Source organism: Dreissena polymorpha, chromosome 1, assembly GCF_020536995.1.
Source record: "Dreissena polymorpha isolate Duluth1 chromosome 1, UMN_Dpol_1.0, whole genome shotgun sequence".
In the NCBI taxonomy this organism is placed as follows: domain Eukaryota; kingdom Metazoa; phylum Mollusca; class Bivalvia; order Myida; family Dreissenidae; genus Dreissena; species Dreissena polymorpha.
The window spans coordinates 29,644,519-29,670,696 of NC_068355.1; the positions used below are offsets into that span (position 1 = coordinate 29,644,519).

Genomic DNA, 26,178 nt, shown 5'->3' on the forward strand with positions numbered 1-26,178 from the left:
ATAATTCTTGTTAAATTAATTAAAAATAATATTTATTATGGTATTGTTGAAAACACATAAAGAATCTATTATTGACATACCATAATTATATCGCTGGATATCTTCATTTAACATCTTTCTGGTCTTAAGAAAATTCCAGTTTAGCTAGTTCACGCTATAGCGTCTTTATTATATATAACGCAGCAATGACCTGTATATAAACTCTGACATTCACACGCACTAACCGCGAACTGACGATGGTGTAGAATCTACGTACAAATTGTATTGATGTGAAGAGTTGAGTGTAAAACTGTTCTATCTATCATGCCTTTTCATAAGAGATAAAATTGTTTAATGCTGAACACGCAGTAAAACTGTGTTAGAAAGACACGGCCGTGTTTCCAATGTTCTGGTGGTATTCTCAAATCAGCCAATGGACTAAATTAAGTGTATTCATTCATGGGTAGCCACGGGCATTTTTATTAATGTATTACCTACAGGACACCTAAGTTCAAAAGTGACATTAAACAGCTACGCAGAAAAAAGAATCATAATTACAATTAGTATGGGACCTGATTTTGTAAAGAGTTAAAGAGTCAAATATGTTGGTACCTGCTGATAAATTGTTTGTTGGTGTTGTTGTTTTGAGTGTTAATATAGCTCTGTATGATCAATTTAAAATGCAATATTGAGGGTTAAAATTGAAACTTTTTCTTTCTATATTCGATACAAGAGTTTATCGCTGAACTCCTAAATTGAAATAAGATAAACTGGTCAATTAAATGATGAGCAGAAACCAAAGTTTGAATTAGGTTTAACCTGCTTATTAAAGCTTTATTGCATCTAACGTATTAGGCTATTGAGACTGGGTCTCCTGAATGCTTTGCCATAGTGGCCCCTTTTGCAATGGCACAAGAACTTACCTATTGAGATGAAGTGGCTGAGTTGCAGTTGGTCACCATCTTTCTTTGGACCTGAACTTTTGAGGATAAGGCTTCTGCGAACAGATTAAAAAATCTTAGCGCATCCCATAAATGTGTCCCATGTAAACCAAATTATTCAAAACATTCTGATATTGTATCAGTTATATTGGAAGTCAATCAATGTTGTTTAAGTAAAACATTTATAAGAAATACATCATGTTTGTAGGCTTTTGATACAAATGGGATATACACCAAAGACTTGATACAAACATAGCCATCTATATACTATACACTTGATTCTGACATGTTTCATCCCTCTGAAACCAATATTTATTAAGTGCAGTTCAACAACAAAAAGGTGGGTTGGACATAGGGAATGATGGAAGCAAGGACAGATAGAATTACTGACAAGGATAAATCTTAAAGCCCCCCCCCCTTACACACTTTCAAGGCAATACAAAACAATACAAATATTTACGATTACCTGATGATTTTTTAAGTTAGCACCCATGAGAGAGTATTATCAATATATAACACACACAAACTATTTGAATTGAAATTTGGAGTAAAACAACTGCACATAATACAAAGTAAATTACACTACCAATCTACTATTTGGATAAGGTAATCTTGACCAGGAAAATGTGGAGCCCCATGTTTAGATTGGCTGCACTCTGCGAGTAGGACACGTTGAACTGCCCAAAAGTCCTTCGCCAAGAGCCACCCAACACCACCCATGCGAAGGAAGTGTCCCTGGGTGTCTGGGCCCAGCTGGCAAGAGAGCCTGTTGTACAGCTGGTTACCAATCTATGATTGAATAGAGTTCTGTAAGAACTGGCTCTTAAAACAAAATGCAGGCACTTAAATAAATATTAAAAATAAATAAAGATAATTATTGTTTAATGTACTAAAGGCATTAAATAATTGTTTTACTCAAATTAAAACGAATGAAACAATTACATTAATTATATTAATTTTTGTTATACAATGATAAACTTTGGGTTCAGGGGCTGACCTTTGGCTGAAAAATAGACAACACTGTGCGCTGACCTTCTGTGATTTAAACTGATATGATATCAACCGTTATTTGCTTTTTATTTACCAAGTTTGATAAATTAAAAAACACCAAAATTCCCATTTGATGCTAGGAACTTTTCCTTAATCGGGCAGAAAGAAGACTGATACACTTATATGAGCCTCATTCTGGTAAAATGGGACTCAATGTATGCGCAGTCTGCACAGGCTAATCTGGGATGACACTTTAATAGGACTTTATGTATGTGCAGTCTGCACAGGCTAATCTGGGATGACACTTTAATAGGACTTAATGTATGTGCAGTCTGCACAGGCTAATCTGAGATGACACTTTAATAGGACTTAATGTATGTGCAGTCTGCACAGGCTAATCTGAGATGACACTTTAATAGGACTCAATGTATGTGCAGTCTGCACAGGCTAATCAGGGATGACACTTTAAGCAATATGACTCAATGTATGTGCAGTCTGCACAGACTAATCAGGGATGACACTTTAAGCACATACATTGAAACCCGTATCCCAGAGCACCGCTCAAATACTACCTGTTTTTTTGTTGTTTCTGCTGCTGCTGCCGTACACAGAGATAGAGCAAGTCCTGACGCCAAATTCGTCAACCCAAAGCCAAATTCGTCAACCCAAAGCCAAATTCGTCAACCCAAAGCCGTGAATTCCAGACAACAACGGTTGTTAAATGGCCTTAATTGCTCGCAGACTGTTCTTCTGGTGTAAGGTTCGCATTATTTAAAAGCAACATATCGAGGTCATTCACATTAATTGACAAATCACTATAAGCTATCTGTTGGGTCAGATCGTTTCCGTTCGAGCGACTCGTCCCGAACACTTTGCCGTTGCCCAGCATCAATTTATTGCTAAGCCCCATCCATGCTGGAACGGAAGTCTAAATTACCAAGGATCCGCTGTTGGAAGTGTTGATGAAGCAAACATGGGAAAATATCTTGATAGGAAGCATGTAAGGCTGACACAAGAGGATTTCGTGCTGAATTTCTTGAGAGAGTTGTAATATTTTTGCAAAAGGGGGTCGGGATTGTACAATAATGTTTGTCTTGTTGGCTCATGTTTGCTGAAAAGGCAATGGAAAGCAAACTAAACCCAGATTGTATTTAGTGACGAATGAATGTTAAAACAAACTTACTTAACACACCTTTTTTAATGACAAACATTGCGTCTATAATTGATATTCAGGATATCGCAATTAATTTTTCACCAATTTGAACTCAGAATAGCGTTGAATCAATGAGTTACTTTCACCAACTTTACATTAAAATTTTGTTGTTTAAAACCGCGAAGAATACACGGTAAAGTATAGTTTGTAGCAAGGTAAAATACTTATGTAAACAAAAAACAAAAACAGGCATAACTTTAGCAAATTAAAGTGTGAGACTGTACTCCTTAAAAAGTGCAACTATACAACAAAATGTGAGAATCAACAACTTTAAAATTCATGTAATACTATATAATTTTTAATGTGATACTCTTTAAATATGTCATTATAAAACTTAAAACATGATACTGTACACCTTTATATGTATAAAACTAAGAATGTGAGACTGAACAACATCAAAAGTAAAACAATACAACTGTATGACAGATATATCATCAGAAACAATAGATGTGAGTTAAATACTGTATGTGTACTTGATCAAACACGTTTTGTATATGAGTTAGACAGAAATACAAAAAACGATGGACATCTATGGTGAGAGAAACCTACGCCACTCTATCTGGCTACCAGGGCCATTATACTAGTAATTATAGCATTTTCTGATTAAATTAATTCGCTGTATTGATATTTGTTGATTTCTCGAATATATAGCCAAGTTTTTGTAGGACATACTTAAGACTTAAAGTTTCACTTCTGAAAGCAATAAAGTGCAATTTTTTTGCAAACATCCCGGCCATATTTTAAATAATAATCATGTCCAATTTTATGTGAAATAAACAATGTTTAGAACACCAACAACTTCAAAATATTAATAACACTTAGTGAAATTTGCAAATTAAGCCAATTATTCTTGTAAAAGACTATTAAATGTGCTAGAACTAGGGGCTAGCTCTGTGCAGAGTTTATTGTACATGAAACAATATTTGGAATTAGGAAAAATCCTGCTGTTTTGATTTAAATTAGGATTGTTTTATCGTTAACAAACATTTAAACATTGAGAACAAGAGCTATCCACATTAATTGCATTAAGGTTCAACTTATGGAGCCGCATAAGGAAATGAACTTAATGTTTCAACCTATTTAAACAAATATTGAATTGAGAATTTTAGCCAGTAATTATGGGAAATATAGACGTTTTGAGATTACGAATGGGACTGAATTATCAGCCCCAATTTTCAAAATACATAAAACTGTAAGGTCTCACCTGAAGCTCAACAAGCTGAGATGACACGCTGGCCTCGCTGATATTGTTAAGGATTGAGTTTGAGTTCTGATTAACTTCGGTTGAGCGTCGAATGGCGTACTGGATCATACAACAAAAATGCTGTCATATTTCGAGGCCTTCTTTAGCCTCGAATCAATACGATGCCCTTTGGGCTCGGAGTGTCAAGTTCTTGTAACAAAACCGCACGTGTTCGCTTTTAGCAGAGTGTTTCCAATATTTCGTGGATTTCGCGCCAGAAGAACACACCTCATTGATGTATCGTGTTCTGTATTTTCACAACCTAGTCATTACTGCCTTTCTTCGTCAGCATTAGCGTCAAAAGTGCGTTCTCTTAGGACACTTTTGCACCTGCAGCTACTGTTGCCCGAACTATCAACATCAAAAGTATTCCCCTTAGCAAGGTAACACTGTTGAATTTATGGCTTGATTTGTTTCTTGATTTTCTCAAATTCTTTGCTGAATTTCTGTTCGTCCCATAAAAAAATGGAACATGTTATTAAACTGGTCATTCTTCGTGATGTCCAACAGCGCGAACTGACTGTTAGCGTTACCAAAACTACTGCTATAACTCCTGGTGTCTTTAGCACTCGTCCCACTCGGGCACTCCAGCTAAACAAAACTACTCAGATGCGAGTGTGGGAAATTCAACACGGACATAGCGGTAGTTGAGAACAGCGCATGAAATTTTGACGTGCTCAGAATTTCCTGCAGAACGGAATTGTTAAACACTGCTGACCCTTTGAGGCCGGAGGTTTAGGGGAGTAGCTTGGGGTCAGGAGAGAAGAAGGGTCGCCCTGGACTGGAGCTCCTGCAGGCCGGACTGGAGCTGTTGCTGGGCTAACTACATATCAATGCTGGTGCTCTCCTAAAAACAACAATAGCACAGTGAGTTATATGAACTTGTTACAAATGTTTATATTCTTTAAAAAATCTGCTTCTTGATTGGATGTAAAGGTTTTCAAGAGCAAAACGTCTATCTCATGAATGTCTAATCTGGCATTTTATTGGTTACTTGACGTAAATAGCATGAATGTTAATACAATTAAACTATTGTGTATTAAGACAAGTATTGGCTAAAGCTTTACTAACCTGTAAATTCATAATTATTATCCTAACTTAACTTTTAGAGATGAAATTTCATAAGCCAATATGCAGCTCATCAATATTAGGATGTGTAGCATGTGAAATCCACATAAGCAAATCAGGGAGGACACTTTGGATTATTATAATAAAGAAGTCACTTCTTTCTAGCAAAACCACATTAAAGAGCAAATTGATGTCCCTCTTTAGCCTGTACTGACTGCACAGGCTAATATGTGACAATTTAAGCACATGCATTAAGCCCCATTTCCCCACAGCACAGTTTATTTATCTTTATCTTTATAGCATGAATTTTTCTAATTGTACTCATTATATTAATCTCTTTACTTTTATAATGCATTTACAGATGTTTTACTGTTCATATATTTTTCAATAAACGGGAGGAAACAATTAAATATTAATGTCTTTGCAAAGTTGCAAAAAACACACACAATATTTTACCATGACTTTACAGATATTTGATTGTTAAAATCTGTTAAAATTCACACTAGAAAACAGTTCCAAAGTAAATCAACATGTAATAAAGCTGTTAGACATATTTAAACAAACAACTTAAAGGGCTACAACTCACTGCTGATACAGATCTTCAATTCTCTCCCTTGTTAGTGTCATTGATTAAACAGCAACTTAAAGGCAAACCCCACTGCTGGTGCAGATTTTTAATTATCTTCCTTGTTAGTGTCAGCTAAAATAATTAAAAAGCAACTTAAGAGGAAGAACTCACTGCTGGTGCAGATCTACAGTTACCTCCCTTGTTAGTGACAGCTTAAATGATGTAATATACGGATATGGATAGGCCGCGTACCCACACATTGCTGGACTTTGATACGGCTGAGCCTTTCATTAAACAGTCTTCCGCTGTGCTCAGCAATTGCTGTAACATTAAGGGGACCAATATGAAATATTTTGGCCCAGTCAGTATTTTGAACTTGTACATGTAAGTTAGTAATACACCAGCATTTTTTGCAAAAAAGCATCTGTACCACACAAATAAGGAAAATTTGCATCATAATAAATACTATTGGCAAAATTCCTAGCATAAAATCTTCAAATTGAGAATGATGGGTCTTGTTAATTGCACGGAAGTTAATTGTTAAAACCCATCAAAATATTATTTTACATGCGTTTTTGTGGCAATGTTAAGTGTCAGTGCGCATTTTATTATTCCACTTGCAAATACAGAAGTGTCTATTATGAGTGCTTTAAACATAGGGAATTAAATGGCTGTTCATTTTCACCTGGGAGTAAAATTATGTTACAGACTACTTGCCCTTAATGACTACCTGCTGACAAAACTAGTTCGTTTGTACTTTGATGACGCCAAAACATAGAAAATTTCATATTTACCAATACCAAGACACGATCTTTTTTTGAAAGTAAATTGCAACATTAACTTTGTTTGATATGTTTAGGGAAAAGTTAAAGTTTCAGAAAAAAATATACCCAAAACGTCCACAAACACAAATCAAATCACAGGGCTTGTTTTAAGTTATTTTTGTGTCATCCTTCGGTCTTGAATTTTTCAAAATTGCGAAAAAAGAGTACTTTGTGAAAATTTCAGTTGCAAACTTCTTTAAATTGTGAAAATTTGAGTCAAGAAATTCAGAAATTCGTGAATAAATGCCATTCCCTAAGAAGGAAAAATAGCCACGAGTCATGACTCCTTTCTGACAGACTATTATTTCAAAAAAGGCCCTGACAGATAAAACAAAGCAAAATATTGATCACCAATTCAAGCTGGAGACTGGAATGTTACCCCCCTGATACTGGATAATCAGGGATCATATTTTCCCGCAACATCAATCGGTCCGGATATAAATGGGGAAAAGTATGCGAAAATGTATATCCGAAATCATGACAAATTACGTTAAAATATATACCATTGGTTTTGCCATTCAAGGTGGTATAATACAAGTACAAGTAAAATTCCCTTAGGCATTTTTTTAATCGGAACGAGTTTTCTCAACTGGGTTTTTCATTGTTGTTTCGTGTGCTGTTTAATCAGACTTTTTTCATCGTTGTCCATATTATTAATCTGTGTAGGTCTATACCTATGTTTAATATTGTTGTCGACTCGATAACAGCTTACAAACATGCACTGAACCAAACAAATGTCTGTGCGTAAGTTTGGTACTGACAACAACAAACCAAATAATTAAGAAATAATTTGTTGTCAAATAACCCACGGCCGATAGTTTAGATGCGTAGGGATTTAATCACGAGAGCGAAGCATTTGAAACCACGCATCTAATTTTCCGGTCGTGAGTTATTCAACAACAAAGTATAAAGTACACGAATTATTTCGATTCTAACACGGTTTTACTAATTTACAAGATTTATTCAATGTATATTATTTTTATTGTGTACTATTTTATGTGAAGTTCCGCCCATAAAAATAACTTTCGGCTGTTCTGTCGATCAGATCCGCGACTTTCATTCATAATTATATTAACGGATTATTACGCTGGTGGAAAATGTATCGGCATGTTTTGTTTAGTTACAGCGCGTGCATTCAGGCGCGTCTTATCGGATTCATCTTTAATCCGCTGTTCACAAGTTTTTTATTCTTGGTCTGGCGCGCAATAAACCGGTCCTGACCGGTTTAGAGACTGCAGCGAATGGTTTATCACATCTAATCGAGATAAGTATGTCATTAGGGTGTGTTAGCATGTACACTGTGTAATCGATTTCATGACATGGTAATTTTAATAGCAAACAGAATCGGACCGACTGTTTGGGATTTTCAATCGGTCTTTCATGACCCCAATCGGTCTAGGACCGACAAAACCAAAAAAAATATGATCCCTGTGGATAATGATTTATATTTGTTGGCACCTCCAGATTATAAAAAAAATACTTGTTCATGGACACGTAAATTTGTGGATTCATGATTTTGTAATAACAGGAATTAGCCCCTGGTCATTTTTATGTGTTTGAGTTTATTTCATGGAATAGTAAACCCACCAAATGAACTTTAATTAATTTCCAACAAATAATAATGAATTTAGAGTTTTTTTTCAACATTTTTCAGTAAAGTGTTTGAAAAGCTTTATTGTATTTATTTTTTAATTTTGATACACAGATGTTCATTTAGAACAATAATTTTAAATCTTTTAAGAGAGGTGTATTCCTTCGTTTAATAACGATAAAAACATAAATTGCTCAATACAGGTGAAAACCAATAACTAAACCTCGCCGGGACCGATGACAAAAGTTCGACCCATCTGGAATTCGATCGAACTGATTTCAAATAGATGTATGTTTACTAACATAACTTTGCAATATTTGGTTGAATTAGTAAGAACAGAAAATATATACGTCATATTTTTAAGTCATCAATATTTTAAAATAGTTATATATTCAATCAAAAAATTATCATATGTAAGGAATAACGCTAAGAATCAAAGCAATCATAAGCATTTTATAAACATCATCGAAAAATTAAACAGCACATTATGTATTAATTCATTTGTTGTTGTTTTTTTAAGAATTACATGATGTAAAAATACAAAATAATTTATTCCTTCAAGATGACATAGAAAATGTTGTGATGCAGCCGTTCCAGCCATTATATTACAGCATCAAAGAAAAACGCCACATTGTATACAAAATGTCATATTTTACTCGAATCAATTAAACATTGATTAGATGACATGTTTGAAATTATAACATGCTTATAATCAAGTAACAGCTTTGTGGGACCCTTGCCGCTTTAAAGCCAAACGAACAAAAGAATGTGTGAAAATTGTGACCGGGACTGCAGAAACAGCTTGAGCCATCCGATAATTCGACCCCTGCAAATTTGAGTCATCAGGCAGAAATGTATATAAATATATATAGCAATACAAACGTGCTTTGATGCAAAGCGACTTTGAGCCATCGGGTTTAGATTGTATATTACAGTTTTAAGAAAATTGCCATTCTGCTGATCTGTGAACAAGTCCAAATACACCAATAGGTACTATCAATACATTTTTAGAGTATTTTTGAATTGTTTACATTCTTTCTTTATTTAAATGAATTTAATAAGAATAAGTTTTTTACTTTGAATACCCATTTACAGTAATTTATAAATATATCGAGATTTCAAATCTTTGAGAAAAGGAATATCACGAGAGCAATTAAATTTTAGCACTGTAATTTCCATCATCCATTGCTTACATAACTATTGCTCAACAATTATTGTGAATTTGCATGTATATGTACGTCATTGTTTCATTAAACAAATGTTAATCATATTGTTTGTATACCATATTTCTTCTCATCCGAATGTATAAATACCACCCTTAAACAGACTGAAAACCCAGACTTAATGAATGTGTATAGTGGTGTCCCACAGTAGCTAACATGAGACAACACTTTCCATCAATACTTGATTTTTGTTTTGAAGAAAGTCCCTTTAAAAAAAATCATCACAATCAGAAAGTATCCTCTATGATAAGTCTGTGTGTGCAATACATTTGCTAATGTGTGGATGACATATTGAATGCATTAAGCACTCGTTTCCCAGAACGAGGCTCATCTTGTTAAACTCTGTGACAGACTGTAGGTGGAATTGCTTTGAGCCTCCTTTTGAGAAAACAGTAATTTATTATGAATATTGCGTAAAGTGTCTTCTCAGATGAGCCCATACAGCCACACAGGCTACTCCGCTAGACGGAATTTCGTTTAGAAGAGACTTCCTATATTCGAAAACTTCCATAAATGCATGGATGACAATTAATGAAACTACATACTGTTCTTTTCCACCTCATCTTTTTTGCATTCTAAATAAACAGGAAATACACATGCATACATTTTCCTTGCCAAGTTATGGGTCTGTTCAACAGACCCACACCCAAAGCGTTTATTTAAAAAAAAAAAAATTCTCAGGATAATTATATCTCAATCATATTTCGATAAGATCTAAATAAGAGATGTGTTTGTCAGAAACAGAATGCCCCCTATTGCGCCGCTTTAAAATTAAAATGCAATCCCCAGCCATGGAACGACCGCCTCCCCCGACATCACTGGACTGTTATACAGCCAGCCTTTCACCAGACAGTTGTCTTCTTTGCTGAGCAGTAGCTGTAACGTTGAGCGAACCAATATGGAATATGCAAACTGCACAGGCTAATCTGGGACACTTTACACACATGCATTAAGTCCTGTTTTCCCATGCAACCTTACATTGTTGCCATTGCATGCATGAAAACTAACTCTAAAACTTTTATTACACTGTTCTGGGAATGAGGCCGGGGTCCTTCTTATTGAGAACAAATGCATTCCATGGAATCATATTTATAAGCTTTATTAAATATCTCACAACTTTATAAAAACTCAAAGCCTTATGAGGATGACAGAAATCCTCGGGGTTTTGTGTAACTGAGGTTCCTGTATGATAAGTTGGAAAGCATCGAGCTGAAGAAGAGTTTGAGTTATTGATCCTCAAATTCTTATCCCTTATAAGTCTGCGCAGTCTGCACACACTAATAGGGACAACACTTTCCTCTTCAAAGGTTTTTTTCGTTGAAAGGAAGTGTCCTTTTTACAAAAATCCAGTCTAGTCATAAAGTGTCCTACCTGATAAGCTTATGTGGACTTGACATGCTTATCTGAGACGACAACAATTAATATTATTGATGAGCCGCATATTGGCTTATAAAATAACATCTCTGTTTAGTGAAAATTATCATTTTGAATTCACAGATTAGTATAACATTAGCCAACAATGTTTTAATACAAAATGGTTTAAGTATGCCCCCTTTCAAAGAAAAGGGGGCATATAGTGATCTGACTGTCCGTCTGTCTGTCTGTCCGTCTTTCCGTCACACTTTGCATTTAGGTTTCGAAAAATGCTCATAACTTCTATGTCCCTTGAGATATAACCTTCATATTTGGTATGCATGTGTATATGTACAAGGCCTTTCCATACGCACACAAATTTTTACCCCTGTGATCTTGACCTTGAACTTAGGGTCCGTGTCTAGGTTTCGAAATCTGCGTTTAGGTTTCAAAAAAACCTCATAACTTCTATGTCCCTTGAGATATAACATTCTTAATACACAGGTTACATTGTAAACCATTATTATTTCAGGGACATTATTTTGGTTGATTTTAAGGGTTCACTGATCCACAAATTTATCACACACAGAAAAGTAACTGACACAAATTCATCATTTATTTTTCTGATCTGAGAAATCCACAAAATAAACTAATGTGTCCGTAAAAGTCTTTTTGACCACGAAATTTCGGATGAATATATATATATATATATATATATATATATATATATATATATATATGAGTTTACACTATACAAACAAGTAAAAAGGGTATTTTATCTTAAGTAAATTCATACTTTTCTTTTCCACCTCATCTTTTTAGCATTCTTAATACATAGGGAATACATAAGCAGGTCATTTCCTTTTATGGGTATGTGAAACGGACCCTTACGCAAAGCGTTTTTCTTTCTTTAACAAGGGCTGTTTTGTAAAACATGCATGCCCCCAATATGGGCTGTCAGTTGTAGTGGAAGCCATGGTGTTTATATGTTTTTTGTCACTGTGACCTTGACCTTTGACTTAGTGACCTGAAAATCAATAGGGGTCATCTGCCAGTCATGATCAATGTATCTATGAAGTTTGATGATCCTAGGCTTAAGCATTCTGTAGTTATCATCCGGTAACCATTTGACTATTTCGAATCACTGTGGCCTTGACCTTTGACCTAGTGACCTGAAAATCAATAGGGGTCATCTGCCAGTCATGATCAATGTACCTATGAACTTTCATGATCCTAGGCCTTAGCGTTCTTTAGTTATCATCAGGACACTATCTGGTGGACGGACAGAAGGACCGACATGTGCAAAACAATATACCCCCTCTTCTTCAAATGGGGGGCATAATAAGTGCCTTATGATTAATATGTCTCAATTATATTTCAATAAGATCTAAAAAAAGTATATTACTAGCGTAATATGATTTTATTCTTTAAATTTAAGTTTTAGAAATAGTTATATTAAATTTGTTTTTCTGAAATCAATGGACTTTTCGCACACAAAAAATAAAAATCCCAAAGTTGCATTTTTTCCCAAATTGGCCATGAAAAGGCCTGATAATTAAAAACGTCTTTGTTACCTTCTGTGTATTCAGGTCATCCTTGTCCACCACATCCTCAGCATCCTTGTCCTGACTCACCAGCGACTGGAGCAGCAAAATAGCTTGATGTTTTTCTTGTATGTATATTTAGGATTCACACAAATTTATATAAATGTAATGAAAATCAATAACAGATGTTCAACAGCATAAAATGTGGCAAATTAATAAATCTCACATCAAGTGTTACCTTTCTGTAAACATTGCGTAAAATTCCAATATATGCGCCTCCAAAGATTACTTAAACAATATTTTATATAAAAAATATTCATCCATATACATTTCTTACATGGCATGGTGTTTATAGAAATGAAAGTCTAAAAATAGCCTCAGTTGCTATGTACATGTGCATTTATGTACAAATATGAAATTTTCAGTTGAAATGCTTTGTTTTTTCATGCACAGTTTACAAGAACTAAATGTTAGGACCATAATGACACAAATGTTATGACAACATAACATAATATGCATTAGATCTAATGTTCTAACAAAACCCCTCACATTGTGTAATTAGATAACAATATGTTCACATAAATCATTTGTATCTTTAACTGCACATTTAATGTTGTATTGTAACATCACACACTACTATGTTTGTATGCTAAACAACACATGGTAATTGAAATACTAATTACAACAACTAATACATACATGTACACACTATTCCACTCTGAACACCAGGATTTTGTCTTCCCACAGTCCCACAATGATGGATGATGTGGTGCTGCTGTAGCAGACTGACTCTGGGTACCACACTCCATCCTCCTCAGTAGCAAGATTAGCCAGCTTACTCTGCCCCTCCCAGCCCACCTGTAGTACAGTGTGGGACAGGTGTCCACAGACCAGCACCTGGCCTGCAGGGGTCACATGTAGACCATATGGGCCACCTAGTGCTGGGTCTGTGAATGTAGCCAGGAGTGTGCCATCCCTGGCCAGGGTGAGAAGCTTGTTGTAATACCAGTTAATGATGTACAGCCTGTCTCCTGTGGGACTCACAGCACAACTGTATACTGCAAAACAGAGTAACATCAAAATATTGAATTACTGTAAATGTTAAATAATCTTATTAAACATACTGCAGTGATATTGTATTACGCATATGTTGCTATAAAGAGGCCTTTACACATCTAAAATATATGCATACATTTCAATGATTCAATAGTAAAACATGACAATAAACTTCAGTAGCAGAGCTATTTAGTTAACGTTTGACATGTTGAAATGCGACTGTTGAGTAAGATATGAATTGAAGTAAAACAATTACACAGATGAAAACAATTACACATACTGAAACAATTGCACAGTTCAATCAACAGGTAAACATAGTGTTCATGTACAATCATTAAACAACCACAAAATTAAGACAAGGTCAGAAAGTGTCTCACTCCCAGGAACTCAGTTTCTATTTATAGACATGTCATGTAGTGACAGTCAAAATACTTCATTACTCATGTTTATAAATCAATAATTCTGAAAACATGTATTATTTTGGCTACTGTAGCAATAAAATGGCACATATACATTATTGAACAATTACTTTATATTATATCAGGGGGTTTTTGCTATGTAAAAATTGCCCTAAAAGGTACCCGATTCCAAACCAATATTGAACAAAAAAAAATCCCAATTTCCATTGATGTCTTTTTTTTTTTAATGAAAGAAGTGTCTTATGCTTATTATATATGAATTGTATTTTATAATAACCTTACAAAGTATATAACTATAAATTATATGATTTTTTTCCAAACTGGCAAGGTAAAGGCCTGATGTGGGACAATTTGGCATATATGGCAAGCATGTAACGCTGCACAAAATGCCTAGAAATCATGCCACGAAAACCGCATGGATTACAGCTATAAGTAGGCAAGATGCGACCCCAAACGGTTAGGTATCATTAGTGTATTAATATCTTATATGTTGATGTACATAAATATCGTATTTGTACGTGTATTACACCATGTAGATGACTAGCAGTATTATTATAAACGTTTTATTTAGTATTAATCGGTAAAAAAATGAATTTGATTTAATATGGCCTAATGTGTTGACATTTTACACCATGATTTGCTGAATCTCAAACTTGAATGATTAATTTGAGCAGACTGTCATTGAATATTTATGTTACCAGAACAAACCAATGTAAATACCAACAATCATTTCTTCTATTCCATGAATGCCCAAAATTGTATTACAATAAAATTAAATGCCATTTATAATGAAAACGTGTTCTTATTAATACAACATTGAACTATTTTTTCAATCTATATTGCTTGGTTCACTTACAGTAGATTCAACACCAACACCCTGCCCCACTGTAACACATTAAATTTGTGGCCATGTTACACACAAACTAGCATTTTTCATTTATCACTATGGCGAATTTAAGGTGTGCTGGCTGTTAATAAATTTTATTTATTTTTTCGGTACTTATTTAAACCCTTGTGCGTATATTGATGTTACAGATACACCAGGGTATGCTCTAATCATTGGTGGATAGAAATAGTCCAAACTCCAAGAACAGGAACAAGGTGCCAACAAAATACCACGGGCAAAAGATCATTTCTATCTAGAAAGTAAAGACATGTAAATCTCTAATAAAGGTGATGAATTGCGGTTTCAGCCTATCAACCCATTTTAAATTATTTATACATCTCATGCTGTTCGCAGTATGTGAATATAATATAAACAAGGGATGTTTGGAAAAAAATGCATGCCCCCCATATGGACTGTCAATTGTAGTGGCAGCCATTGTGTGAATACGTTTTTTGTCACTGTGACCTTGACCTTTGACGTTGTGACCTGAATTTAATAGGGGTCATCTGCCAGTCATGATCAATGTACCTATGAAGTTTCATGATCCTAGGCCTTATTATTCTTGAGGTATCATCAGGAAACCATTTTACTGAGTCACTGTGACCTTGACCTTTGACCTAGTGACCTGAAAATTAATAGGGCTCATCTGCCAGTCATTACCAATGTAGCTATGAAGTGTAATGATCCTAGGCGTAAATGTTCTTGAGTTATCATCCGGAAACCATTTTACTATTTCAAGTCACTGTGACCTTGACCTTTGACCTAGTGAGCTGAAAATCAATAGATTTTATCCACCGGTCATTATCATTGTACCTGTGAAGTTTCATGATCCTAAGCATAAGCATTCTTGAGTTATCATCCTGACACTATTTCACTGTTTCGAGTCACTGCACTGTGACCTTGACCTTTGACCTAGTGAACTGAAAATCAATAGGGGTCATCTGCCAATCATGATCAATGTTCCCATGAAGTTTCATGATCCTAAGCATAAGCATTCTTGAGTTATCATCCTGACACTATTTTACTGTTTCGAGTCACTGCACTGTGACCTTGACCTTTGACCTAGTGACCTGAAAATCAATAGGGGTCATCTGCCAGTCATGATCAATGTTCCCATGAACTTTCATGATCCTATGCGTAAGCATTCTTGGATTATCTTCCAGAAACCATTTTAATGTTTTAAGTCACTGTGACCTTGACCTTTGAGCTAGTGACTTGAAAATCAATACGTGTCATCTGCCAGTTATGTTCAATGTACCTATGAAGTGTAATGATCCTAGGCCTAAGCATTCTTGAGTTATCATCCGGAAACCATTTTACTATTTTGAGTAACTGTGCCCTTGACCTTTGACCTAGTGACCTGAAAATCAATAGAGTGGTCATCTGCCAGTCATGATCGATGCACCTATGAAGTTTCATGATCCTAGGCATAAGCATTCTTGAGTTATCATCCGGAAACCATTTTACTATTTCAAGTCACTGTGACCTTGACCTTTGACCTTGTGACCTGAAAATCAATACGAGTCATCTGCCAGTTATGATCAATGTACCTATGAAGTTTCATGATCCTAGGCCTAAGCAGTCTTGAGTTATTATCCGGAAACCATTTTACTATTTCGAGTAACTGTGACCTTGACCTTTGACCTAGTGACCTGAAAATCAATAGTGGTCATCTGCCAGTCATGATCAATAAAACTATGAAGTTTCATGATCCTAGGCCTAAGCGTTCTTGAGTTATCATCCGGAAACCATCAGGTGGACAGACCGACAGACCAACATGTGCAAAACAATATACCCCCTCTTCTTTGAATGGGGACATAATAATATATGCAATCAAAATTAATTAATTATAGACCATGCATTTTTACTAAAACTTTTCATTACAAAATAGTGCAAAAAACAACAACAGTTAAAACATGTATGTTATATGACACTCAGATCATGCATATTTATACATGTATGTAGCAATATTACTCAATAACATTTCGAAACATCAGACCTTTATTTCTAGCTTATCACTTAGGCACTTGGTTATTTGAATTTGAGTATGAAGTACCTCCTTTGAATTTTAATCGTATTGTTATTTGCATTTAATCAGTATATTTGTTTGTTGTTGTATTTATATAAAAGAAACATGCATTTATATCTTGCTATTACTTTTTTATAGGTGTTTGAAAGTGCTTATCAGTCATGATGACTCTTCAAGTCCACCGAGTTAGAGTAATTTCAGGGATCAGATTGAATGATTTCATGGGTAATGATATCAATATATATCGTCTCCAAAATTGGCTATTTGTTCTTTATAGGGTTTGGCATTTATGTATATATTTATGTAGATATAATTTTAACTAAACAGTAACATGCCTCTAGTTCAAAGATTCTTAAGATTAACAACCACTTTTTTAATATGGACGTGAATTGTTTTTGTGAGAACAAAACATAACATACTTTATGTGGTAGGACTAGGCAATTAATATTAACTTTATTGAAAACATTTCAAATAAACATTAAGATTAATGTATGTATAATAATAGATTTATTTATTTTAGCTAGACTGCATCCAAAGCCTTAGGCTTATTGAGATACTCTCAAGTCTGTTTTCTGGGAAGAGCCAGTACATAGTGTTTTTGTAAAGATCATGAGAACCCTCCCAAAGTAGGGATCAAACCTGTGGCCTCCCAAAGGCTAGACAGGAACCATATCTACAATGCCACAACAAGATTATTAAACGATACAATAAATAAATAAATAAATACTGTATATATAAGATTTATGTATTTCATGTATGCCAGGTCACATGCTGATCACACCAGTGTCGGTGATGGCAGCTCTAGAAGTGTCGGTGGGCAGGCATCTCCTGACGAGAATGAAATCTCCACAAATAACAAACAAGAGGGCCATGAAAGCCCTTTATCACTCCACTGCTGAAGAAAAGGCTGAAAGAAATATTCTTGGCATGTGCAAATACTTAAATATAGGCCCTATTTAAGCACTTGTACACTTTTGTGACCCCTAGGCTGGGTCAAATTTAACCTCAGGGGCATAATTTGAGCAAACTTTGTAGAGGACCACTATATCTCACTACATAAAAATGTGGTAGCCCAAGGTCCTAGAGTTAAGGACAATAATATTCTAAAAGTTTTCATAAAATAAGCAAGATATGAGCGTATATAATGTTCAATTTTGTGAACCGTGGGTCAAATTTGACCCACAGGGCATAATTTGAACAAACTTGGTATAAGAGGACTATAAGAATGATGTTACTGCATACCAAATTTGGTAGCAAATATCCGAATGGTTTTTGACAAGAAGAATTTTTTTAAGATTTCACAAAATAGGCGCTTTATAAGCGTTTATTCAATTTTGTGAATCCCCAGGGCAGGGTTAAAGTTGACCCAGATGCATTATTTGAACAAATGCGGTAGAAGTTTATTAGATGTCTATTATATATGTTACATACCAAATTTGGTAGCCCTAGGCCCAATGGTTGTGGACAAGCCATTTATAAGCATATATTAAATTTTGTGACCCCCGGGCAGTTTTAAATTTGACCCAGGGGCATATTGAACAAACTAAGAAGAGAACTATTAAATGTCACTACATGCCAAATTTGGTAGCCCTATGCCATACGGTTATGCACAAGAAGATTAAAAAAAAATCCCACAATAGGCCTTATATAAGCATATGTTCAATTTTGTGACCCTCGGAGCAGGGTCAAACTTGAACCCAGGGGCATAATTTGAACAAACTTGGTGGAGTACTTTAAGATGCTACTACATACCGAATTTGGTAGCCTTATAGGCCCAATGGTTATGGACGAGAAGATTTGTAAAGTTTTCACAAAATAGACCCTATATAAGCAGATGTTCAATGTCGTGACCCCTGGGGAAGGGTCAAATTTGTCCCCAGGGGCATAATTTGAACAAATTTGGTAGAGGATTATTAGATGTCTTTACATACTTAATTTGATAGCCCTATGCCTAATAGTTATGGACGAGAAGATTTTGAAAGTTTTTACAAAATAGGCCTTATATAAGAATTTTTTTTTATTTTGTGACCCCCGGGGCAGGGTCAAATTTTACCCCAGGGGCATAATTTGAACAAATTTGAAAAAAGTTTACCTCAGGAACATTCCTGAGAAATTTCATCAGAATTGGACCAGTTGTTTAGGAGAATAAGATGCTTAAAGGAAAAGTTAGCGCACGGATGGACGCATGACGGACACAGGACCATGATATAAGCCCCGCTGGCCTTTGACCAATGGAGGCAAAAATCAGAAATAACCATCAAATATGTTAATGCCTCAGACGATAAAATAATGTTTTATACTGGCTTGCCAACTTTCGTTTTTTTTAATTCTTTGTTTTTGACATCGATTCAATTTGGTGCCTACGAGTTATGTTCTGAAAAACTGAAAACTGTTAAGATTGAGAAGGGCGTAAAAAAAGTTGACCTGTTGATGAGTTTCAATGACATAAAATAAATAAACAAGTTATTTGAATTGTGATTCAACAAAATGAAAAAAAACCTCTTCATTGCAAGTACTGTATTGATAAATAAAACATTTGTTAATTTTTAATGAGTTGTATCTTTTCATTGTATTGTTGTTCTTTGAGTGCTATGTACAGTCACATGTGACAGTAACATATACTTTCATATCACATATATCACAGGCCATATAAGTATAGATTGATATATTTATCACAACAGTCCATATTTATTTCCCAATTGATTAAAACTAAACAATTGGCCATGTGTTTATATAATGAACCAACAAAGACTTGAAGAATAATATGAAAATAGTTTTTATTGTTACTGTGCCCATATGAATTTATAAGTGTATTTCTTTGATGTCAAAATGAAACTCTTCAGGTATCTGTAAAAAATACTGTTGGAAACTTTCTTGGTTCATTATAAATGAGCATATATCTAATTACATAATTTTGCAGACATTTCTAAAAATTATGGGATACAGAGATATTGCTCATTTTTAGAATTATCCACTTTTACCACAATTATTCCTAATTTTAATTGTATCTCTATTGATGGTTTTACTATATATATGAAGAACAATGAAGAAAAATATTCATTATCCAAGCAATTTAATTTCACGTGATTAAATCATTATCAGCAAAAAGCATTAATATTAACCGACTGGAAATGAAATCAGAATCTTAAAGCAAGCAGACGAATAAGGCACTTACTTAAAAAATTAACTCTTTTTGGGAGGCACAAAACATTTGATCTAGAAAGACATTCTCCTAGCACAGTTGTCGTTCGCGCCTCAACGTACAACATCTCTATAGCGGGCTCAATTCCAGAAATCTTGGCGAAACACATCAATGTAATTTTACGCTCTTTCATGGAAATATCTAGGACACCAAGCATAATATTTTATAAATACCTTTAAAAACTGCATATATTGTTAATTTATTGAGATATTTAATAACAATTAAAAGAACAATTTTCGTGCCCATTTACGCAGATGACATCACTCCGCTAAAATGTAAACAAAGGCCGAAATGGTGATGAAAAGCAAGTGTTAATCTACAAACACATTGAAAGTTTTGTGTATGTTTATGTTAAATGTGTAATCAAATGAAATAGCTAATTATGGGAACATATCGTAAGTTTGCAATTTGGACTGATAGATAATAATTATTTTTGATAATTAATAGTGTGTCATTGTATGAAGATAATGATCAATGTTTTTGTTTTGTTTTGTTCTGCTTATTTGGCTAGGCTGGTCTTGGTTATTGCTCTGTCATATATTTGTATACTACCATGTGCTTAATAGCCTCTTTGCCATGCTTATTTTATGTCTTTAATTGTCTTCATTAATTGACATGACGCCTTATCTATGATCGCTCCGCCCACTAGAATTGATCCACCAATCAGCGATCGATTAATCGGGCGCACTCGTTAGCAACGACCTGTCCGCCATTTTCTAGACAAGCTACATGTTTAGGTTCACTTTTATTCCAACGAGTTTCTTTTGTTTTCCTCTTTAAAAAAACGATTAAAAATGGTTAAACGGTGTCAATGGGGATTATGTAACTCGGACAATCGATATCCGGACAGATTAGTTGGTGACATTGAATTTATTTCGTTTCCAAAGCCGAAAAAAGATCTTGAGAAGTGTAAGAGATGGATAAAGTCATGCTGAAAATAAGGGATTTGACGTCCATTTCATCGTTATTTCCCCTAAAAATTCGGACAGAGTCAATGTACGGCTCATTAGCAAATTTTCTTCCTTGAATTGGTTGACGTAGAGAGCATCTATACGGCAAAAAATGTTCACCAAAATCATCGGGTATATCACTTAACCGTATCATATATAGACATGTTCATCTGCATTACTTTATGAGAACTGAAACCCAGCATGAAGCCTAATTCATGCTGTGTTTTATTACTCTGATAGTAATGCACTTAATTGACATCATACATGTTATTTGAAGGTGACATGTGATATATAATCTTATTAACGGTATCTACACATTTGCACTCATGTGGTGTCACCAATAAACGCTTTTAATCCACACTAGGAGCTCGAATGCCTAGATCTCATTTTTAAACGAGTTTCGTTTATTTTGTTCGGATTAAAAAACGGAAATGAAATATGGCAAAAACGGTGTAAAAAGGGTTAATGCAACTCTGACATTTGTTATCCAGATAGATGAGTTAGATGAATTAAATTTATACCATTTCCAACGTGGCAATGCGGTCTTGACAAGAGCGAGTGGAAGCTTCAAGAATTACTGAGATCCCCTTTATAGAACATTAATTTATTTCACAAACTTGAAATGTCGTATAAGCAATAACTAAGCATTATTAAGTATGTATTATGTCACGTGTGCATGTAAAATAATTGAGAATTTTGGTACCCAATTCGTGTAACTTTACGAAATCCCCGTTAAAAATCGCGTTTCTGTGTGTGTGTCAGAAACAAGTGAAAACTATTTTGTTATTATTTTAATAAAGACGTATCGATAAATGCTATTATAAAAGAGTTATTATTACTGATATTAGTTAACCAATAAATGCGGTAACTTCGGGGAAGTCGGTACCTGCGCGAGCGTCTGATATTGGTAGCCTTATTAATTTATAATAGCCTGACCGTATTCCATTTCGTACAACGCTAATTTTATATCAGACAATGTCCAAACTTACTGTGTTGTTTTTGCGCTTTAAATTATAGTGATTGATAAATGTCCCATAAGCAATGTTTAATATGATTAATATCACATTTATACGCAATAACATGTTGGATTGAGGTACCCACCCGGCGTCAGAAAGCGCGTAAAACTTCACCGAATTTCCATTGATAAAGCGCTATTTCGTGTCAAATACACGGGTAGGGGTGAATGTTTCGGTAATAATTTTGTTCATAACACGGGTAAATACCGGTGAAGTGTTAATTTATTGCAAATACCACCATTACACGTAATAACGGGTTCGATTTCGGTAAGCGCGCAAGCGTTTGAGAGCGTGTTTAATGTACCGACTTACCTGTTATAAATAGCTGATGTTCTCTTTAATCGTATATTTTTTGCATTTGCAGAATAACTAAATGGCATCAACCCCTTTACAAGTGTAATATGGTGTTAAACAAGTCCATAAAATCATTCAGAATATCGCGTAAATCTATATGCAGTCTATAGGCAAAGAAGCCATTTTGGTGTTAGCTTGTCTAGGTTTTCTTTCCGCTGAGCCACGTGATTAAGTGGGCGGAGCGATCACTAATAAGGCGTCATGTCAATTTTGTAAGCTTACGGTTAAGATTAGCGCAAATCTCTCAGTTATTATTTATTATTTATTACTATTAGTTGCTAATCATGTTGCTTTATCTTTTGCTTTGTGTTGCTTATTTGGCAAGGCTGGTCTTGGTTATTGCTCAACCTCATATATATACTAATATATATATATATATATATATATATATATATATATATATATATATATATATATATATATATTTATATATATATATATATACTACTATGTGCTTCTAAGGCCAGCATTTTTTTAATTATTTGTATTACAGCCGACCTGGTATTTTATTCAAAACTAGAAAAAAAAATTGCGGAGATTGCCGAAAGTGTTGTTCAAAATTTGTTTATAATACAGGTTGTTTCTTTGTGCCAAGTCGACCTGTAAAGCGTCAGCGATTTTCATTGGCTATTGCAGCCAATACCACAAGCTATTAGCCAATCGGTGAGTATTTAACAAATGATTTTCATATTGCATTTCCGAAATGACGGACATTAACAACAATGAGACAAATGTAGCATATTTTAAAATCAAATTAATTAAAAACAGAGCAGAAACAATTTCAATTAGAAAAGTTAATCTTCAGAACACCATTGTTTTTATCATGTCCATATTATGTGATACGAAATTAAAAACAAGGGCTGTTTGTAAAACATGCATGCCCCCCATATGGGCTCTCCATTGTAGTGACAGCCATTGTGTGAATATGTTTTTTGTCACTGTGACCTTGACCTTTGACCTAGTGACCTTAAAATCAATAGAGGTCATCTGCCAGTCATGATCAATGTACCTATGAAGTTTCATGATCCTAGCCATAAGTGTTCTTGAGTTATCATCCGGAAACCGTTTTACTATTTCGGGTCACCGTGACCTTGACCTTTGACCTAGTGACCTGAAAATCAAAAGGGGTCATCTGCGAGTCATGATCAATCTACCTATCAAGTTTCATGATCCTAGAAATAAGCGTTCTTGAGTTATCATCCGGAAACCATTTTACTATTTCGGGTCAACGTGAACTTGACCTTTGACCTAGTGACCTCAAAATTGATCGGGGTTACCTGTGAGTCATGATCAATGTACCTATGAAGTTTCATGATCCTAGGCATAAGAGTTCTTGAGTTGTAATCCGGAAACCATTTTACTATTTCGGGTCACCATGACCTTGACCTCAAAATCAATAGGGGTCATCTGCGAGTCATGATCAATGTACCTATGAAGTTTCATGATTGTAGCCATTAGCGTTCTTGAGTTATCATCCTGAAACCATTTTACTATTTCAGGTCATCGTGACCTTGACCTTTGATATAGTGACCTGAAAATCAATAGGGGTCAAATGCGAGTCATGATCAATCAACCTATAGAGTTTCATGATCCTAGGCATAAGTGTTCTTGAGTTATCATCCGAAAACTATTTTACTATTTTGGGTCACTGTGACCTTGACCTTTAACCTTGTGACCTGAAAGTCCATAGGGGTCATCTGCGAGTCATGATCAATGTACCTATGAAGTTTCATGATCCTAGGCATGAGCGTTCTTGAGTTATCATCCGGAAAAGATTTTACTATTTCGGGTCACCGTGACCTTTGACCTAGTGACCTGAAAATCAATAGGGGTCATCTGCCAGCTATTATCAATCTACCTACGAAGTTTCATGATCCTAGGCATAAGCATTCTTGAGTTATCATCCGGAAACCATTTTACTATTTCGGGTCACTGTGACCTTGACCTTTGACCTAGTGACCTGAAAATCAAAAAGGGTCATCTGCAAGTCATGATCAATCTACCTATCAAGTTTCATGATCCTAGGCCTTAGGTTTTTGAGTTATCATCCGGAAACCATTTTACTATTTCAGGTCACCATGACCTTGACCTTTGACCTAGTGACCTCATAATCAATAGGGGTCATCTGCGAATCATGATCAATGTACCTATGATGTTTCATGATCCTAGGCCCAAGCTTTCTTGAGTTATCATCCGGAAACCACCTGGTGGACGGACCGACCGACAGACAGACCAACAGACCGACCGACAGACCGACATGTGCAAAGCAATATACCCCCTCTTCTTCAAAGGGGGGCATAATAATTAGAGTTTTTGCAGAGGTGCCACCATCGATAACTTTCGGTGTGTTTAAACGATTTGGGTAGGTTTAACAAATGTGCGTATTTATTAAAATGTAGATCCTGTAATATTTTTATAGATAAAAATCAACATCCCAAAAATGTCCAAGAAGTTCTACTTCACGTTTCTTAATAATGAACATGAGGACTGAACCACAGGGACTTGCATCAATAAGCCCATTCTCCACCCACCCATATATATTCTTTTTTTAGAAAAAAAGTATTCAACACAGCTTCTGAAGAAAATTAGATTGGGTCCAGATGTCCGTATGTCCGTCAAAGTCACAAGAAAGTTTTAATTATTGTTCTTAGCAAATTAACATGCTTATTATTCTTCATTAACTTAAAGCAAAACAAGTTTTTCATATATTAAACTGTATAACTATTTTTATATCAACATTTTAACAATTTTTCCGGTACCTTTTGACCAAGTAACGTCAGTTTGGATCAGTTCATTTAATTGAATTTCTACAGACGAAACCAAAGTTTTGACTTTCAAAATGTCATGAAAATACAAATGGAATTTATTTCTTAATTATTTGATCAGTTTTGTAAATCAGAAATACATCTTAATGTATTTTTCAAAAATGAGTTATTATTTAGCTGAAATATGATGTTCTATCAACTGTACATAATGTTTTCATACTGCAGGATTTGTTCTGCAAGGAATGCAAGTAAATTTATCACACCTCAGGCTCTGTTGATAAAATGTGCTCAATTGGCTCTATGTATTTGTTCCAAGGGTTATTATTATCTTCACTTTTATATAGCTCTCTCTGTTTATTATATATCCAAGACATGTTATTGCTGTTTCTCCTTAAAATAATACAGACAACACATTCCATAGAAATTTTCATTTGAACTTAAACTGTGAATAAGAGAGGAACAAAATAATATGTGCAAAAGTTTACACCATTTTATTTTTTACTCCAGGACTCCGGGGTCACTGGTTCGAGCCCTGCTGCAGGCTACTTTTTTTTCCCTTTTTATATTATTCTATATTTTTTACTGGAGCTTTTTAGATCCAATATGTTTACATTTATCAATATAAAGCTTTAATTGACAAACTTCAAAACATGCCAAAATCTGTGAAAAGGCCCCTTTAATACTTACCAAGCACTATTAATTTCTTTAGAAATGTTACTTCTGTGCTTGTTCAATATTTTGCTTTTAATGCTTTTCAGTAAAAATCACAGGAGTTTGAAATTCTCTCTATGAAGCTAATAATCTAATGGCTAAATAATAAATAATAAAAACTAGACCCCTATATACTAATATAGTATATAGACTTACTATATAGGGGTCTATTTTTATTATTTTGCCACAAGATTAGCTTCATGTATAGAATTTCAAACTCCTGTGGTAATAATTATACACATAATTAATGCTC

At 34.7% G+C, this 26,178-nt stretch overlaps 1 protein-coding gene across 43 annotated transcripts in view; it reads right to left on the bottom strand.

Annotated features, from left to right (window-relative positions):
- Positions 1-26,178, bottom strand: part of LOC127874641 (uncharacterized) — a 218,893-nt gene that overhangs the window by 166,734 nt on the left and 25,981 nt on the right. For 2 of the 43 annotated variants that reach the window (XR_008047111.1, XR_008047109.1), the window contains exon 1: positions 13,237-13,553. The exons of the other annotated variants lie outside the window; for them this stretch is intronic. The gene's annotated coding sequence lies outside the window, so the exon portion shown is untranslated. Of the gene's footprint in view, positions 1-13,236; positions 13,554-26,178 lie in introns of those variants that run through there. 43 annotated transcript variants of the gene reach the window in all.